This window comes from Saccopteryx bilineata, chromosome 1 (genome assembly GCF_036850765.1).
Source record: "Saccopteryx bilineata isolate mSacBil1 chromosome 1, mSacBil1_pri_phased_curated, whole genome shotgun sequence".
Lineage (NCBI taxonomy): Eukaryota > Metazoa > Chordata > Mammalia > Chiroptera > Emballonuridae > Saccopteryx > Saccopteryx bilineata.
This window is the reverse complement of record NC_089490.1, coordinates 182,523,083-182,542,921: the sequence shown is the minus strand read 5'-3', so window position 1 is coordinate 182,542,921 and position 19,839 is coordinate 182,523,083. Positions and strand designations below refer to the sequence as shown.

The 19,839-nt window shown below is 40.3% G+C and overlaps 1 protein-coding gene across 4 annotated transcripts in view; it reads left to right on the top strand.

The window, feature by feature from the left end:
- Window positions 1-19,839, top strand: part of FHIP1A (FHF complex subunit HOOK interacting protein 1A) — a 252,247-nt gene that overhangs the window by 85,236 nt on the left and 147,172 nt on the right. For all 4 annotated transcript variants that reach the window (XM_066280839.1, XM_066280847.1, XM_066280862.1 and 1 more), the window contains one exon: window positions 1,786-1,910. The gene's annotated coding sequence lies outside the window, so the exon portion shown is untranslated. The remainder of the gene's footprint in view (window positions 1-1,785; window positions 1,911-19,839) is intronic.

The window sequence follows — 19,839 nt, the reverse complement described above, 5'->3', positions numbered from 1 at the left end:
TCTGTTTTGATGGTGTATATAGAGATTTGAGCTCTTTAAGAAGATGACCCTTCAGTAGGCCATATACAACATAGATAACATTGTGATGCATTGTGATGCATTGTATATCACCCTCTGCAGGAGCCTCTTTTAAAAAGAAAAAGGTCAAATATCTATATACACCATCAGGATAGACATAACCAGCTGAGGCTGAGGCTTCATCTAGTGGTGGCAACATTTACCTCGAGTCCTGACCAGGATTAGAAATCGGGACCACGGGGAGGAGTAGCAGCTTCAACTACTCGCCTTGGCCACACAATGACAAGTGTGCGTCAGCCCGAGCAAGGACCTTCCTGGGTGTGGATGAGAGGCGGCCTACTATTGGTTCATCGCTAATGGTTGGGATGAATCCTAGAAGTGATTGGTCAGTGAGTGTTCCCTGTGCCTTCACTCATCCTGTCACTGATAGCTGGAGGGATTGTGAGGGGAATGTTTATGTTTGGATGGAGGCAGCTGGCGGCGGCCGTATAAATAGCCTCCATGGGCCGTATCTGGCACACGGGCCGTAGTTTGGGGACCCATGTTTAATTTCCCCACGGCACACCTGACCATGTTTCACCGCACACTGGTTGAAAAACACTGCTCTAAGTATTTGGGGTTAGTCTTCTTGCTCTGCTGCCCTGGATACTACTTGGTGCTCCCTGTGTTTTTCTCAGGTAGGATAACTTCCCAACCTTTTCAAAGTCCTGTTTTTCTGGTTTTACTGTAGGGAGTAAGCCATGTATTTGTTTTGTGAAATTTATCTTCCCAGTTAGGCTTGACAATATGAGATGTGTGGCTAAGACCAAAGTAAACTTTGTCCATAGGATGGCAGAAAACCTGAGCGTTGACCTGTCAGCATCTAGATAGGTCAGAGGTACTGGGGGATATATTGGGAGTATTGTGTATTTTTTAAAAAGTTGTGTCTGAAGGTTATTTATGGTCCTCTCTTTGCCATTTTATATATATATATATATATATATATATATTTTTTTGCATTTTCTTTTTCTGAAGCTGGAAACAGGGAGAGACAGTCAGACAGACTCCCGCATGCGCCCGACCGGGATCCACCCGGCACGCCCACCATGGGGCGACGCTCTGCCCACCAGGGGGCGATGCTCTGCCCATCCTGGGCATCGCCATGTTGCGACTAGAGCCACTCCAGCGCCTGGGGCAGAGGCCACAGAGCCATCCCCAGCGCCCGGGCCATCTTTGCTCCAATGGAGCCTCAGCTGTGGGAGGGGAAGAGAGAGACAGAGAGGAAGGCGCGGCGGAGGGGTGGAGAAGCAAATGAGCGCTTCTCCTATGTGCCCTGGCCGGGAATCGAACCCGGGTCCTCCGCACGCTAGGCCGACGCTCTACCGCTGAGCCAACTGGCCAGGGCGCCATTTTATATTTTGTTGTCATTAACTAATATGGTGCTACTGATGGCATGGATGTGGGTTTATTTAATTTTACATTTCTTTTTCTCTTGTAAAAGAAGCGTATAATTACATAACATCTCTTAGAGGATAGAGGAATCCTTCCTCTCTGCTCTCTATTACCCAATGGGAGTCTCTCATTTTTGGCTGGCATTTCGATTTCTAAATAAAGATTTACTTTTTGTTTGTTTTTTAAATAATAAAGTAAGTGCCGTCTGAGGAGAGCCCACACAATGCACAACAAATGGTGGGAAATGGGAAGAGAAGCAAGCTAGGGAAACTTAGGTTAGCTCTTTATAGTTTATTCATGGTTGTGGCACGAATAATTCATGGTTAATTTCTATAGGTTTTGAAAGTCGTCTTGGAGTTTCTAGCAGTCCCAGATGTCCAAGGAACTTATTCTGCCCCCCTGAGAGGAGTGACCAGGACAAAAATAACCCAGCAGGAGGTGACTGAAGAGCTCAGTCACAGGTAATGTCTTCTTTTCTTCTTATTGATAGGAGTTCAGTAATGTTCAGTAATATACTTTAAAAATGCTTAGTTGAATGTACACACCCAAGTGAACATTATCTTGTTCAAAGTCGTCTTTTTAAGAGACTGTTCTCTCCCTCCTACTCAAAGCAGTAAATGTTTCTTCTGCATCTTGACCCACTGATATTATTTTTTAGAGCCTCCTACTATTTTTTGTGGTGGCAGACCTCTAGCCTGTGCGGGTATACCTGGAAAGCAGTATACGCTTGTTCAGAAGTAGGATGATGAATCTGGGGAGCTCTAAGTCTAATAAAAAAAACCAGAAGGAGCAATAATGTAATGAAACCAGTTTATCATTTTGTGATTTGTGTGTGTTTGAAGGCTCATACGCGGTACTGACCGTGAATTCTAAAAAGAGGTGACTCTTAAGTTTTAAACAACTGGTATTGTTAACCCTAAGATTTTTAATTCCTATCTTACCAATGGTGTGTTTTGTATTTTAGAATTCTTGTTAACAGTGCACATTAAAAATTCGAAGGACTTGGCCCCAGTCTAGTGCGTCAAAGTCAGACTCAGAATGGTAGGGGCAGGGTCTAGGAATCCGTCTTTGACAAGCACCACAGAAGATTGACTCCCTTGATGAATTCAGGTCTTACCTCTAACTAATCTTCATTTTTTTTTATTCAGTTATTTCCTACATTTTTTTCTTTGAATAGAACAATGCCAATAGTCTTAGCATACTGTTTTGACACAGGGTTATGTGCTCAAGTAGCTTATCATTAGACCAGATTGAGAATGTGATCGAATATAACTATACTTGGAACTTTAAGTCTAACTTAAAATGTGTATATTTCCCCCTGGATGTAAATGGATAAACCTGTTTGGGGTCTAGATGCCAAATACTAAATTTTATGAATATCTTCTCTTCAAATTCACTACTAAGTTGTACTTCAGCTTTCTGATTTGAATTGAGGCTGCAGAGGAATGAGGTAGGGAAGCAGTGGAGGACCCTGGGCTGTGTGCTTTCCCACACCTACTAGCCAGCCCAGCGTTTTTCTGCAAACATGTGATGAAGGTTTTGTTGCACAATTTGTGGTTCAAACCGATGAGATTCTTTCTTTCCAGTGTCCTAAGATTCGTGAAGCTATTTGAAACCTTCACAGGGAGTATTGCTGTGAAATGAAGCAGAAGGCGTTGCGGTGAAGTTATTTTCATTGCCATGGACATTCATTAGTAATCATTCGTGTGAATTTATTAATTTTACACAATGTAAGCATTGTGTATAAAGTGTGCTACGGAGATTCTCAATCCTACAAATTGTACCTATCCTTTAAAAGGTAGTTATAATATTATAGCATTCTGTGCATGTTAATATTGAGAGATGATATACTTTATGCAAGATAAAAATGTGACAATAGGTTAATAAGTTAAGGCTGTTACATCAGATGCTTGTTTTTCTATTAAAATATTTAATGTATTGGTCTAAAATATTCCATTAAGTTTGTACTTGATATAGTTCAATTTATTTACACTTTCATTGCCTGTGTTTTTTTTGTGATTTCTGAGAACTGATTGCCAAATCCATCGTTTTGAAGCTTTTCTTCTGTTCTACTCTACGAGTTCTCAAGTTTTAACTCTTATGTTTAGGTCTTTGATCCATTTTGAATTAATTTTTTTATGTGGTGTAATGGAAGAATCCAAATTCATTCCTTTGCATGTAGATGTCCAGTTTTCTCAACATGGTTTGTTTAAGAGAAGTTCATACTTTTGAAGATAGTTTAGGATAAGGAAAAGCCGACAGTCGTAAATGGCTATGTTGCATCTATATGGGAATTCTTATAATGTCCCCTTTCTAATTAAGAAGATATTTCAGAAACTATTTAGTGGGCAGTGATTTCGTATATTTGGAATTTGATCACAGCAGACTCTGAGTTTTGCTCATCAGGTAGATGCATGTGTGTGTGTTTGTGTGTGTCTCCTGTTAATAGAGCTTTTCCCGGTTAACTCTGACCACTGAAAGACCTTCTAATGTCCTTGGGAGCTCTAGTTACAAGGCCATAAACGAAATCAACATTTTCACGATAAAGAAATAACTAGTAATAAATCCTGGGAAAATCTAGAGTCAGTTTGAACCATTCACCTGTCTGTGTAACAAAAGTAACTTGGAACTTGTTTTTGCCTCTTAGCTCTAAAAAGCAGTTCTGTATGTCGACAGAATGATATTTACACTGATTTTTGAAAAGGTAAAAAACCAAGTATTCTGCCCTTTAGAAGTGTGGTCATTGTGGAGAGAATAGGAGGGTGTTGGGGGTGGGATTGGGAGAATACAAAAGCAAACATATGTAACCAAGAGGAAAGCCTGGGCAAAGATACTTAGAAGGTGGCGGGAGCTTCTTTGAGTGTGGGAGTAACACGGATAATGAAAGGATCTCACACATAGGTGTGTTATTTTCTTGGGAGGAAATGATAGCAGATACTAAAGGTAGCAAGCACATCAAGGACCACAAGTAAAAAATGAGCTTGAAGAGGGTTGGAGACACTTTGATATAAAACGTGTACGATGGGCCTGTGGCGATGCTGTCAGTGGAGTTCATCTGTTATGGATTTGGATGTATTCTCAGAACAGTGGGACAAATAGCAGGTAGACAGAGGCAATTACAGATGTTCTGAGCTGTTGAGAGAATTATTTGACTAGAGTATTTCAGGGTTAAGAGCTGTCTGCATGAGAAAAGAGGAGCAGTGCAGCAGCATTAGAATGCTGTCTGTTCTAAAGCAATACCAGGATGCCTGAGTCATGCAGAGTCCTGGGGAGTGAGGAATGTTTCTCTGGTTTCCCTGGCTTTGTGTGGGACCAGTGGGAAACCATTTTCAAAAGTAGTTTTGAATTTAAAAAAAATCTAGTCTCCAGAATAGCCTGGGACTAGATTTTTCTAAGTCAATAACACATAAAAGATACCTAAAAATGACTTCTTAGAGTCAAATAAACCAGTTAGTGAATACTGTCGTTCTAAAGTTGGTTCATTCTGCTTGTGCTTTCACAATTTTATAGATCTTAAAATTATGACCTATCTCTACCCTTTTTTTTGGTGAACTTAATCTTTTTATTTATTCAGCATCCTTATAATTTTATTCTAGTTCAGTCCTTATAATTTCATTTTGGTTGACCAGAATGGCTTAGGTTAAATATATATAGTTTATATTCAGTCATGTATTCTATTTCATTTAAAAAAATATTTTATTTATTTTAGAGGGGGAGAGGGAGAGAAGGGAGGGAGGAGCAGGAAGCATCAACTCCCGTATGTGTCTTGACCAGGCAACCCTGGGGTTTCGAACCAGTGACCTCACCATTTTAGGTCGACGCTTTATCCACTGCACCGCCACAGGTCAGGCTCTATTTCATTTTTAACATCATTCTTGGAATACTTTTCCTTTCTTGGTCTTTAAGAGTACAGGGCTGCTTTGCTTTTATGAACTCAGAGCACAGTCTCTAATGATGTTAGTGGAGACCAGAGGTCCTCACACTGTGGTCCCCAGATGACCAGCAGCAGCTGCCTCTTCTGGGAAATTTGTTAAAAATGTAAACAGTTGCATCAGGAACTCTGAGAGTAGAGTGTGGTTCTGATACATGTTAAAGTTTGAGAAATGCTCTGGACACTCTCATTAGCTATGTCCATGTCATTCATTCTCTCTAGCCCCTGGGGATTCTCAAGTGTTGGTGTGCACATGAATTATCTCATGAACTTATTTCCAAAATTTCAAAAAGCAGTAAGGTTTTTCTAACCTTATGCCCTGAAGTTGTGATTTGATAGGCCTTGGGTGAGTCAGTTTTCAGCAAGCTCCCCCAAATATCAATAGTTCTGTGTACCATCTGGACCAATGGATATCTCTTGAGTTTCCTTCAAGGCCCTAAGTGATGCAATTTAGAATGGCTTTTTAAAATTATTTTTTTAGTTTAGTAGCTGAAAGCTTGGGTCCAGAACTTTATTTGCAAAATACAATTTGTATTATTTTCCACTGAAGCCAATGTGTTCTCATTTATTTCCTTGAAAAATGATTCTTTCCTACCCAGATACTATCTGAGACTTTTCTGAGGTGTATCCTCATTGGGAAGGCAGTTAGCTTACTAGAGGAGCTTTCTGATGCTTGCAAAGTTAGAGATTTCATTATGTGCTTTTCCTAAATAATTTATAAACTTTAAACACTGGTTCTTAAGAAGTTCTATTTTTTTTTTTTTTTACTGAGACCCTTTTGTTCTTACCCTTATTTCTATCATGCTTCTTCCCTATTCATGATGACGTTTCACTCTTCTTATTGTCATTGATATTTTTGTTTGTTCTTTTCATCTTTATGGTTCCACTCTATGAGAACTAGTGTTTGTTATTTTTTCTCTTGTCTCACTGTGCTCTGTCTCAGCCTTTTCTCATATGTCTGACTGTTGAATGTCGGTGTTCTCTAGGAGAGACCCAGGTTATTTTCTCCACATCTCCCCTACGTGCTCACCCCTCAGGGCCACACTTCTTCATGTCTGCGAGGTCCTTGCTCAGATGTCACCCAACACCACCCTTTATAAAGTAACATCTGACTCCCACAACTCTCTTCTGAACTTTAGCCCCGTATTTTTGCCTACTGGATGTCCTGCAGGCACATCAGTTTAACATATGTGACACGGAACTTGTCATTCTGCCTCCCCTCCCCCAACTTGGTGCCTTCTCCCATGTTCTCTGTCTCTGTGAATGGCATCACCATCAGTTTTATGTAGCTAACATTTATGTGGCTACATAATTTCCTGCATGTCAGGCACTGTTCTAAGAACTTTTATGTAACTCTTCACAAAATCCTTCAAGATAGATTCTATTATTATTCCCATTATACAGATGTGGAAACTGAAGCACATGAAGTAACTTTTTCAAAGTCACAAAACTATTCGTTGGTAGCGATGGACTCCCAGAGCATGTAGACCTAAATGTTGGGCTCTGCTGCCTTCCTTTCTCAGGCCCACGACAGAAAACTAGGATTACCCTTTACTTCGCCCTTGTTCTCCCTGCATATTTGGCCAGTCGTCTGGGCCTTTGCATATGCTCTTCCCTCTCCATGAAATACTCTTCCCTCACTGCCCCATTTGCCTGGCTAACACTACCTTTTTCAGTCTTAACTGAAATTTTGTAACAACCAGAATTTTCTGATCCTATTCACCTTCCATTTTGGGTTAAGTACTATTACTTTACTTTTTTAAGATTTTATTTTATTGATTTTATGGGAGGGGGTAGAGCGAGGGGTATCAACTCATAGTTGCTTCACTATATTTTTTTTTTTTTTTTTTTTTTTTACATAGACAAGAGTCAGAGAGAAGGATAGACAGGGACAGACAGACAGGAATGAAGAGAGATGAGAAGCATCAATCATCAGTTTTTCGTTGTGAGACCTTAGTTGTTCATTGATTGCTTTCTCATATGTGCCTTGACCGCAGGCCTTCAGCAGACCGAGTAACCCCTTGCTTGAGCCAGTGACCTTGGGTCCAAGCTGGTGAGCTTTTGCTCAAATCAGATGAGCCCGCGCTCAAGCTGGCGACCTCGGGTCTCGAACCTGGGTCTTCGGCATCCCAGTCTGACTCTCTATCCACTGTGCCACCGCCTGGTCAGGCCACTCTAGTTTTTGATTGCTGTCATATGTGCCTTGACTGGACAAGCCCGGGGTTTCAAACCAGCATCCTCAGCGTTCCTGGTTGACACTCCATCCACTGTGTCACTGCAGCTCAGGTCAGGTGAAGTGCTTTGTCTTATATGTTGCCACCGCATACCATTCTTTCTTTACCATATGACTCATTAAACTTTGTTTTAACTGTCTGTTCAGTTGCATGTTTTAGACTGTAAATTACATCTTATTTATTTCTGTGTTTGTCAGCCAACACAGGTGTTAAAGAGATGTTGATTTTATGGATGACTGAATGAGTATTTAAGTGAGCTAATTGATTCCTATCAATTCTATCTGCGTCTTATCCTTGTACAATAACTCTAGCCGGGGATATATTAGTTATAGTTAGATTCACCCATAAGTAACTGCCCGGATCAATGGCTTAAACAAATTAGATGATTTTTTTTTTCCACATAAAATAAGTCTGGAATTAGGCTATCAGGTTTAGTAGAGTGGTTCCTTGATTGTCAGGGACCCAGTGTCTTTCTGCTCCACTCTGCTGGGTGTCATTCTTTCCCCCCTATTCTCATGTCAGCATGGCCGGTCCAGCTGCCTCCAGGGGTCCTCTGCTAGGGAAGAAGGGAAAGGTCAAAGAGCAACAGGGAGCTTTGTCAGCAGTCTGCCTTCTGTCCTCCCTCCCCCATTCCTTGTAGGGACTTTCCTTAAAAGGACTTCTGAGGCTTTCCCTTAATACTCATTGATCGGACGATGATATCACAGTATCATTTCTGGTTACAAAGAAGGCTAGGAGATAGTTTTTTGCCTTAGTTCTTTGCTACTTGGTAGAAAATTTGGTTTCCGTTAATAAGGAAGGAGAGAACAGATATTGAGTGGTAACTAGAAGTCTCTATATAGTTTGGATGATTTCTTCCTTATAGAGAGCTTTAGTAAATAATTTGCAGATCAGTATATCAGCACTTTTTAAAATAAATGAATAGATAAAATGGATTTAGAAGGAATCTTACCTTTTTTTGTCTCTAGTCACTTAAAATTATCAACTCTTTTAAATATTTTAGGAGGTTTAATTACAGGCATCTAGAAAATTTAAATGATTACTATTATGAAACTTTATTATAATTTTGGGGGTTATTTGCACTGTTGATTTAAGAGGACATCTTCTTAATGTCTCATTGAGATGTCCCTAGAATCTGCTAGTGGAAGTGTAAATTGCTAGAACATTTGGCAAAAGATTTAGCAATGATATCAAGAAAAAAAATGAATCTTTATCTTTAATCCCTTCTGTCCGTCTTCTATAAATCTAAAGTCTAAATTCTATAAATTAGATTTCTGAAGAATTTAATAACTTGGACAAATGCTTAGGACATAGTATTAAATGGAAGGAACAGGAATGAAGATTTAATCCCAAGTCATTAAATACTTTAAAAAGAAATCCAGTTATATTAGTTGTCCTGCATTCTACTATATGAATGCCTCATGTATAGCTTTAATCCTTCTCTTATTATTGAACATGTAGCTTATGCCAATTTTTAATTATTAGGAATATTCTTCAATGAATGACTTAGTACATTTGTATATAACTTTTGTTTGGATCTCTGTGTTTTTATGATAGAATTGTAGAAGAATGAATAGAAGAGGGTAAAGATATAGATCCTGTATTTGTGTGTTTGTGTGTGTGTGTGTGTGTGTGTGTGTGTGTGTGTGTGTGACAGAGACAGAGAGAGGGACAGATAGGGAGAGACAGACAGGAAGGGAGAGAGATGAGAAGCATCAGTTCTTCATTGCAGCTCCTTAGTTGTTCATTGATTGCTTTCTCATATGTGCCTTGACCGGGAGGCTATAGCAGACCAAGTGACCCCTTGCTCAAGCCAGCAACCTTGGGCTTTAAACTAGCAACCTTTGGGCTTACGCCACCGACCCCATGCTCAAACTGGTGAGCCTGTGCTTAAACTGGATGAGCCCATGCTGAAGCCGGTGACCTCAGGTTTTCGAACCTGGGTCCTCTGCGTCCCAGTCTGACGCTCCATCCGCTGCGCCACTGCCTGGTCAAGCAGATTCCGTGTTTGTTATCTATTGCCAAGGTTTTGACAAATGTGTATACCCGCACATGTACGATGCTTCTGATTTTGTAAAATTTATGAAGTTATTAGAAAGTATAGAGAAAATGATAGAAAATTATTAAAAGCTTTAAAAATAGATCTCTTTTGGCAGTGCTCTGAGTGATTTTTTTGCTATCTTTATGTTTCTGTGTATATCTTTTATAATGATTAAACATTGTTTTTATGATTTAAAAATGAAATCAGTTGAAAAGAAAGACTTCTGTTTGATGATCTATTGCTGCTTTGCTCTTTGGGTCTTGGTATCAAAGCTGCTGAAATTGTAATGCTGATGCTTTCATCAGAGAAGAATAAGCACATGGCAGATACATCCTAGAGGGTTTGTAATTTACATATTCAACACGTTTTCTTGTTTGGGGATATTTTCTATATTTTTCCTAGTAATTTTGACCAGTAAATGCTTTTTTCTTAGTGCCATTTGTTGAAGCTATTAAAAACAAAGGCACTGCAGAACTTAAATTTTCCTGTTCAGTAGCTGGACTGTGGTATAACCTTTATGTAGTCCTGGGATCATTTTTAGCATGTCCTCATTTCCAGGGTAATCCTGTTCATATATGAGATATATTTATTTCTAGGAGCATAAGGGTTCATGCAGCTGACCCTCAAGCAAGATAAGGTGGTAGCCTAGTGACCTAGTTCATATTCACAGACGCTGTAGCCAGGAATAGATTAATTTTAGAGTTGCATTCCAGAATGTTAGATAAAGGAGAGTATGAAAAACATGTAAAATATAAACCCCAAAATAGTGTCAGTTAAAAAAAACAACAAAACCAAACTCCTATATTAACAGTCCATACAGTTGGGGATTTTAGAACCTAAGGATGGGAATAAAGTTTGCATTATGTTAGGGGAGAGAAGTCAGGTTTGCAGGAACATTTTTGAGCAGTTTTCCTTGGACTATTGAGAAGGAACACATTCTTCTAATGTAAAAAATAATGTGGACTGCTACTAGATTCTGCCTCTAATTCTGTTCCCCTCAACTGAGAAAATAATATTGATAGAAAGTTAAGACCCTTATCATAGTTTTAAGGAAATGTCTATTTTGATAGATATAATTATCTGTACACTATCTAGATTTATTTAAAAAGTAGTACTTAGTCTGAAGTAGAGTTTGACAAACAATGGCCCATGGACCAAATCTGGCCTCCTGCCTGTTTTTATTTGCTTCACCAGATAACAGCAGTTTATATATTTCTGAATGGTTGAAAAAATATAAAAAAAGATAAGAAAATGTATATAGAGAGTAAATGTATCATGCAAAGCCTAAACTATCTGATTTTATCAAAAAAGTTTTCCAGCCCTTGGTCTAAAGCTGTGGTGTTTAGGCAGAGGAAATTTTGCCCCCAGGGGACATTTGGTGCTGTCTCAAGACATGCTTGGTTGTCACAGAGTAGGGGAGGTGGAGGGGGGGATTCTGCTGGCAGTCTGTGGGTAGAAGCCAGACGTGCATCTGAGCACCTTACAGTGCATGGGATGGCCCCTCAAGACAAAGAGTTAACTGATCCAAAATGTTGACCAAGACTCTCTCCTTGCCCAAACTTTACTTAGGCTCTTCTGAGACTTCTTGAGTAGGCCTCAACTTTGCCGCCCGCCCTGGGTTTGGCCTGCCTAACCTAGTTTTAGCAAGAATTTCATGAGTTCAGTTTAGTGAAAATCTCCTCACTCCTGATATCTGATCACCCTGGCCAACGTTTAGCAAGAATCCTGGTAGATCAGGTTAGTAAGAATCTCCTTACCCTGGTTGTCTTGTCTTACTGATTTCCCATCTACTGACCCACTCATTCTGCTCGTTGATATAAACTCCCAGCTTGTCTTTGCTATAGTATGTTTGAGGTTGAACCTGGGTGCTCTCCCCTATCGCAATAGTCTTGATACCTATTGCAGTAGTCCTGAATGAAATCTTCCTTATTGATTTAACAAGTGTCAGAATATTTTTTCTTTAGCAACATCAACAGTGTAGAAAGGTTGAGCAACCCCAGGCTAACATAACATTTGGTACATGCATGAATTCAGGAATTGCCTGTTCAAATGACTTTGTAGCGGCTGCCCTTCCCCTCTGGGGTTTCATTGTTTCATAGGGAAGCGGGACTGGCCAGCACCAACATGCTGTTGGAGTAAAATATCTTTACAATTGGCCTCTTCTAAGTCCTGAAGGACTATGTCACATGAAATCTCTGCATTTGCCTTCAGGACTTAGAAGAGGCCAGTTGTAAAGATATTTTACTCCAACAGCATTTCCAGGACAAAGGAGGACAGTAGACTGTGATGGCCATGTCATGTTTGTCCCTGGCTCTATTCCCTGGGTGGAATGAAATAAGGTTGACTCTCTCTAGGGGAAATCATTATCAACCTCCTATCTTCCCTCACATTTTTCCATTTTTTGGAATCTTCATTAGGAGAGGAGACATTGCAATCTTCAGTTCAAAGTAGAATGCCAAAGGGCAAATGTATGAACTTGTTAAAACAAGTTTAGACAGTTGTTAAACAATAAATAGAATTGATTTCTGTATCTTTCCTGGTTCTCATTTGGAGGCGTGGTTGGAGAGAGTGCACACGGAGTTTGAAAATTGAAAATGTGTTTCTATATTTTGAGGTAGAAGTTATGGAGATTGGAGGTTATCTTTGGTGAGTGAGAGGCAAGAGAAAGCTCAAGACAAAGAAAAGATTTTTTTTTTGTATTTTTTCTGAAGTTGGAAATGGGGAGGCAGTCAGACAGATTCCCGCATGCGCTTGACTGGGATCCACTCGGCATGCCCACCAGAGGGCGATGCTCTGCCCATCCGGGGCATCACTCTGTTGTGACCAGAGCCATTCTAGCGCCTGAGGCAGAGGCCATGGAGCCATCCTCAGCGCTGGGCCAACTCTGCTCCAATGGAGCCTTGGCTGCGGGAGGGGAAGAGAGAGACAGAGAGGAAGGAGAGGGAGAGGGGTGGAGAAGCAGATGGGCGCTTCTCCTGTGTGCCCTGGCTGGGAATCGAACCCGGGACTCCTGTACACCAGGCCGATGCTCTACCACTGAGCCAACCGGCCAGGGCAAAGAAAAGAATTTAAAGCTGTAACTTAACTTGACCCTCCTTGGATACCTGAGACCGTGCCACTTGCTTTCTAAGAACTGGGGCCCTGGCACCCATTCTATCAATGTCGCTTTGCTGTTAACAAAAGCTTCCTTCTGTGGCTGGGTCCTGTGGAACCTGGGGCTTCCCTCCTGGTCCGAACATCTGTCTTTTTCACATGAAGCCAGACCTGCCTGGTACGAGTCCAGCCTGGTCAACTGAACCGTCCAGCTAGTGGTTCAGGTGGTTCCACAGCTCTGATTCTCTTTAACATCTTAATTTTCTTTGGACCATGGTATTTCTGACAGGGTTCTGATAAAGTAAGCATAGTTCCAGAATGCACACAGAGTCCTTATGCATGCCGGTTAGAATTTATCTCCCTAATCCCCGCCATCTTCCACATAGATTTTAATCTTTCCCTTGAAAATCTTCTCTCATTTTGATGATTGGAAGCCATAGAGTAGACCCTGCTACTGTTTATAGGTCTTTGACTATGTCAGATGAAATCTCTGCATAGAGACTTTATGGCCATTATCAGCCATTGTCAGCGACTATTTTAATGACTTATAATTGCCAATATAGAAGCTGTCTAGAAGGACATAGGGAAACTTCAAAATTTGTACAGAGAAAGGAGGGCAATGTATAAGGATTTCTAACTAGCATAGTAGACTTTGTGGTTGCTATTTATTTTTCTAGGCCCCCAAAGGACCATTTTAATGTACTAGCAACTCAATAAAAGAAGACAAATATGAGTTAAGTAACTAGGAGAAACCTACTAATTTACTATTTGTTATTAAGTTAGTAGACAAAGAAAAAAATTTTTTATTCCTGGATTGGATCAAGATCAGCCATTCTCTTTAAATAAAATCTTTCCACACACACTCAGAAAAATTAAATGTGCTGATCTATCCTAAGAAATACTTGATAATCTAGACAGAAGAATACTGACTTTGTCCTGGAAATATTGAGGGAAACACTTTGTGAAGTACATGATTGTCTACTCACTATGCTGTAAACCTAAAACCAAAGCAAAATAATACTGAATGGTAAACTGTAATTGAAAAGTAAAGTTAAAAAACAAAGGACACTGACTTTGGTCACAGCTCTGCCCATGTCACATGGGGCAAGTTACTTAACCTCTTTCTGTTTTCTCCTCTGGGAGAAAACATTCTCAAGGGAACCCAGGGAAAATAATGTCATACTTACCTCCTAGGGTTGTTGTAAGGACTGTATTAGTTTATATGTAAAGTACTTAAAACAGTATAGGCCACATTGTAACTGCTATTGAAACCTTAGCTATTATCAGTAGTCTTTATTGTGACCTTGGGTTAATGATCTAATCTAGCCAAATGTATTTTTAGGGAATTGAAGAAAATATGTTCAGACATTTCAAGAAAGAAAAGTCTAAGCATCATTCTTTGAAACACTCGTATTAAGATGAATGAAATAGTTGGCCGTGTTCAATTATATATATGATTTTTCAATAGGTCACTTACCACAGACACACTCGTGTTACATACCTTTATGTTTCAGGTATTTTTAGGTGACGGACGTTGCTGAGACACCAAAAAGTTCTTCTGCAGCCTGGGTATCTGTCAGGCATATTGGCTTGAATGGCACTCATTTCAATAAGTTTTGCTGTGCAAATGTTGATTTGTTGAGGATCATGAAAGAGAACCTCCCTCCTGGGTTAAATTTGGGAGAGAATAGCAAAGTACATGAAATTTGAATTTTGGTGATACCAGCAGCAATAAAGGTAATACAAATACCCAAATTTAGGTCAGTTGACAGAATAAATTGGCCATTTATGGAAGGGGCAATTTACCTTCATTTTGTTCCGTAGAGATGAGTTGAGAAGAGCAGACAGTTTTTACAGGGATAGCTATGCTATTTGGATGTACAGAAATATTTCCAAATGAACCTTGCATTCCTAAAATACCAAAAGGAATTCCTAAAGCGTTCTCTTCATGTTTTATGACACTAGGCCTAAAGTTTTTTATGTGTGTGTTAATAAGCAAGGACACCTGTGCTAATATGTGTGTACACATATACAAAAGAATGCAATTATGGTGGAGAAAACAAATTGAGCAAAGAGATTATGGCTTTTTTAAAAAATAAAAATGTAGCATTCTTTCTCTGAAAACGGTTTTCTTGAAACACACCAGAAAATCTGAGCATTCTACTAGTGAATTTTTTTTTACAGGATAAAACAAATGCTTCATTGATTCCTGATATGGTTTATTTATATGGTTGTTTTTTTACATGAGGCAAAATACTTTGATTAATTACCATTAACTGTGACATATCCCGTGGGTAATGAATTTTTTTTGTGTGTGTATCTATTTTCTCTCTCTTTTTCAAATACATTGGTGGCTATGTACTAGATTCCAGTAAATCAGTCTGCCAGAACACTTATGTAAAAGCAGCATTTGCAAAAAGCCTAGGATGGCGGTGTTGTCAAATGTTTTAGGTAGTGCCCAAGAGAGGTGGTGTCCTGCCATTGTCTGCTGCCTCTGAATCTAAGTCACTTTCCTGGGAGTTGTGACAGCGCCTGGTGGTGCCCGTGCACCCTTGTGGTGGCTGCGTAGGCTTGGAGCTGTAGTCTGTTGCTGTGAATACCAGTGTGGCTTTAAAGCCAACACAAGAGGAAACCTATGGCTTTGATTTTGGTAACTCCTCTTCTTGACTCTAATCACTCAGGGTATTGTTGTTGCTGTTTATTAAATCAGTGCTTTCTAATTTGGAGTAACAGTATAATTTACTGTGCTGTTGCCAATTTTTTCTCTCTAATACTGTACAGTAGGTCGGCGGGTGTCAATTATTATAAAGTGACTTGCCCAACGCCATTAAGTAGTATGTGACAGACCGGATCTCAAATGCAGGCCTTCTGAACCAAGCTCGCTGCTTATCCTTCTGGACCACGTGCTTTTTTAGGCTTTGCTGGATTTGATTTGCTGATATTTTGTTGAGGATTTTTGCATCTGTGTTGATGAGAAATGCTAGTCTACAGTTTTCCAGCTTTCCTTTCTTGTCATGTCTTTGTCTGATTTTCATATTAGGGGGCCTGGTGTTTCTGTTTTGGAAGGTAATTAATTATTGGTATGATGGATATAGTTCAGATCATCTATTTCTCCTTACACTTTAGTGCTGCCTGATGTGCACACAGTAGAGGGTTTTTTAGTTGTCCTCGTATGTTGTGGACTGATAACAAAATTGTATATTATTCAAGGCCATTAATAGTAAACTGAGTGGCCACAAACAAAAATCTTAACTACTTAATGTCTAGCTAACACTGAATAATTTGGGGTTTCTAAAAATATAAAATGCCTGGCTTGTGGTGGTGCAGTGGATAAAGCGTCAACCTGGAATGCTGAGGTTGCTGGTTTGAAACCTGGGCTTGCCTGGTCAAGGCACATATGGGAGTTGATGCTTCCTCCTCCTCCTCCCTCTTTCTCCCCCTCTCTCTAAAATGAAAAAACTAAAACAAAACAAAATAAAAATGTAAAACAGTTTAACAACCTCTTGAGCCCTGAATCCCCTGCAAACCAATTTTATTTACTTAGAGCTAGATATTGAATAAATTAGTCATCAAACTTTAAAAAACTTTCTTAACAAAGTAGGAAATATCATGCCATACCCAAGAGACTGATAGTCTGCCAAGACTTGGTCAGACTTATTTACAGGTATTTACCATGTGATTTTTCTCAGAAAGCTTAGGTCTCAGATTCTTTTTTTTTTTTTTAAATGAGAGGAGGGGAGGCAGAGAAACAGACTTCCACATGCACTTCAACCAGGATCCACCTGGCAAGCCCACTAGGGGGAAATGCTCTGTTCACCTGGGGCGCTGCTCTGTTGCTCAGCAACTGAACTCTTCTTAGCGCCTGAGGTGGAGGCCTTGGAGCCATCCTTAGCACCAAAGGCCAACTCGCTCTAATCAAGCCATGGCTGTAGGAGGGGCAGAGAGAGAGAGAGAGAGAGAAGTGAGAGGGGAGGGGAATCAAACCTGGGACATCCACATGTGGTCTCAGATTATTGCATATTTGCATTAATAAATCATGTTCTTGAATGAGGGCAGACACAACCTGTGTTTTAGGGGTATAATTTGAATGGGTTATAGGAAATGTGTGGAAGGAACTGACTTGAGTGGAAGGTATGTTGAGAGTGTTTATTTTTTATACAGGATAGCTAATAATAAAATATTTGCTGTAACAGTAAGGCTCTACTGAATATTCTGTGACCTTTGCCAGGGAAATATTTCTACTAAACAAACAAACATACCTTAATAGAGTGCTAAATTTCAAAACAAAAATATGAAACCAGTTATGTGATATGGGAAGAGATTTAGAACTGTGGTAATTATTGAAGTCTATTTACAAATCAACTTTATTACTGAAACAGAGGACAAATCTTCCCTTCCCTATAAAAGGGACATCAAATATGACTTTCCATGAACATTTAAGGCAAAAGGAGATTTCCATAATCTTCAACTTGTTTCTGACTGAGATTTCCCATCTGAGGCAACACAGCTTTAATTCAGTGACCTATACCACTGTCTCTGTATTTGTTGTGAGAGCTACATCTAATTTCTAAAAGGAAGACAATAAGGAGTGTGGTAGAAACTAGAAAATAAGGAAAAAGTTTTAAAACATGTTAAAACAGGTTATATATTATTTTTAATACAAACTCTCTGTTTATTACTTCCTTCCAATCAATATATGCATTTATTGGTATTTGATAATTAAGGAGTTCCCTAATATATTTTTCTTTTCATATTATTGTACATTAAATGGTATGGCAGATGATCTTAGATCCATGCCATATTTTGTGGGAAATGCTTTCTTGGACTATTAAATGAACAAGAAGCATCTATGATCTTTTTATCATTTATTTTCAAAGCATGATGAGCTGTGAAAAACCCCCCACCTTCCCCCCCCCCCCCCGCCATCATGAACTTAAAATCTATGAGAACCACAGTTTTGACTCTGAGAGAGAGATGGAGACATTTACTGGGATAGAGGTGATCAGAGCTGGAAAGGATGGAGTAGGCTAGTGCTAACAGAGAGGTTGTGTTATATATCATTTACACCGTGAAGGTAAATGTTGTTGGTCGTAGGAGCAGGAGTAGGACTGAAAATTGGAGTCTCTTTCCCAGGACATTTTCATCTGAATGATTTGGAAGGAGAAGACAGAATACAGAATGAAAACCGAAGGAGCCATTTCGAGGTGAAGGGCAGAAGAGGAGCCAAGGAAGGCTGAGCAGTCAGGCGGGCTTACCAGGCAGGTTTATGGAAAGGTTTGGAAGAGGCGTGGACATGGAATTAGAGGGCTTGAGTAGGGATTATGCAACCGGATTGCATAATTTTCTCTGGTTCTGTGCTTTTTGTGTAACTCAATATTTATTTAATCTTGGAATTATCTCAGAGAGGAGCACCAGGTACAAATGAAAAACAACCTCTTGGGGATTTAAGATCTAGGCAGGACCAAAGCAGACGTGGTAGTTTTGGGGAGAAAGACTCTGGGGACCAGTCCTCACGTGCAGTGTGGTAATAATGTTAAATGTACCAAGGCCTGACCATTGGCCCGTACTGTCTCCCAAGATTGTTGGACCTGGAATAGTTAGCCTTCTGACTTGGGGGGATCTGGCCTATCTAGAGGTTCCTCACCAGAGCACAAACCAAGAATAAGCGAATGAGTGTGTGAGGTCCCAGTCTGTAGCTACGAGTGAAAGGACGCAGGCTGAGAAAGGACAGACTGTCTTCTCCTTGCCCTCTAGGTGAACAGCAGCAGACAGTTGACCCACAATCATTGGCTGAACCAACATTCAGCAGTATATAATACTTAATGTAGAAAGGCTCTCAGGATCAGGTGTGGCTTGATTACTCTTAGAAAAGCTTAGAATGATGGGCTGAACAAATATTCGCCATTTGGAATTGGAACCTACTGTGTTCTGGAACTGGGTAAAGCCAGTCTCTTGGAATTGTCTGGGCTCTTGCCGAGACAGAGCAGCACAGTTAGCTTCAAGGTCGGAAAAGCCCATTTTCCCGCTGGCCAGCTATATACGTGCCTCTCCTTAGTCAGCCTTCCCTAGAAACTACCCATCTATATAAAGGGACATTCCTCCTAGAACTTCTGCCCCAAGATACATCCAGGAAGCCACTTACAACAAACTTTCCATCCGTTTAGATTCAGATGAAATTCCTCCTTGGGGGCAGTATTAGACTTTCTTTGGGAGGAAAACACACAGTCCCTACCTTGGGGCTCCCCTTGTACAAATGAATATTTCATACATGGTACCTGAGGAGAGCAGGTGAGGTGGGAAGCAAACCCCTTCAGCCATTGGCAACGCCGCACACAGGCGTTGATCAGGCTCCTCACCTTCATGGGGCACTGAGCCAGGGACAGTACAGAGCACACTGGCAGGTGTGACTTCCGCCCATGGGCACTGAGAGCACCACGTGTGAACTTGTTCTTGTGTGAAATTTACTTCTGTTGTTATTCCTGGCTGACAAACAAGTAAATAGCGCTTGGGGCAAGGAGTCAAGGTGGCCCCCCGGAAGGCTGGCATTGAGGTGGGACGCAGGGGGAGGCCCCCTGCCTCTCGGGGCACTCCGCGTTGCTTCTTTAAGCCCTGTGCCTGGTGCTGTGGCTCCTTCTGTTTTGTGTAGATACATAGAAATGCATTGGAAGAGATTCCCCCGCCCCTCTGTATTTATCTCTTGAGTTGTTGGAGTTCTTCATATATCTGGGTACCAGTCCCTTGTCAAGTGTGTGTTTTGAGGGTCACTACTCTCAGCTTGTGACTTGACTCCTCATTTTCTTAACTGTGTCTTTGAGAATTTCTACATTTTAACAGTTATATTTATTATTTTTCCTCTATTATTGTTTTCTGTGACCTGTCTGAGAAAACTTTGCCCACCCCTCAGGTCATGATGATAATCTGTATTTCCCTCTAAAATGTGACCGTTTTAGCTTTTACATTTATATCTAGCTTATATTACATCACAAGTCAGTTTGTGTGGAGTGATGTGAGGAAGGGGTCAAGGTTAAGATTTTTCCCTATTGGTATCCAGTTATTCTAGCACTGTTTGTTGAAAACATTTTTCTTTGCCT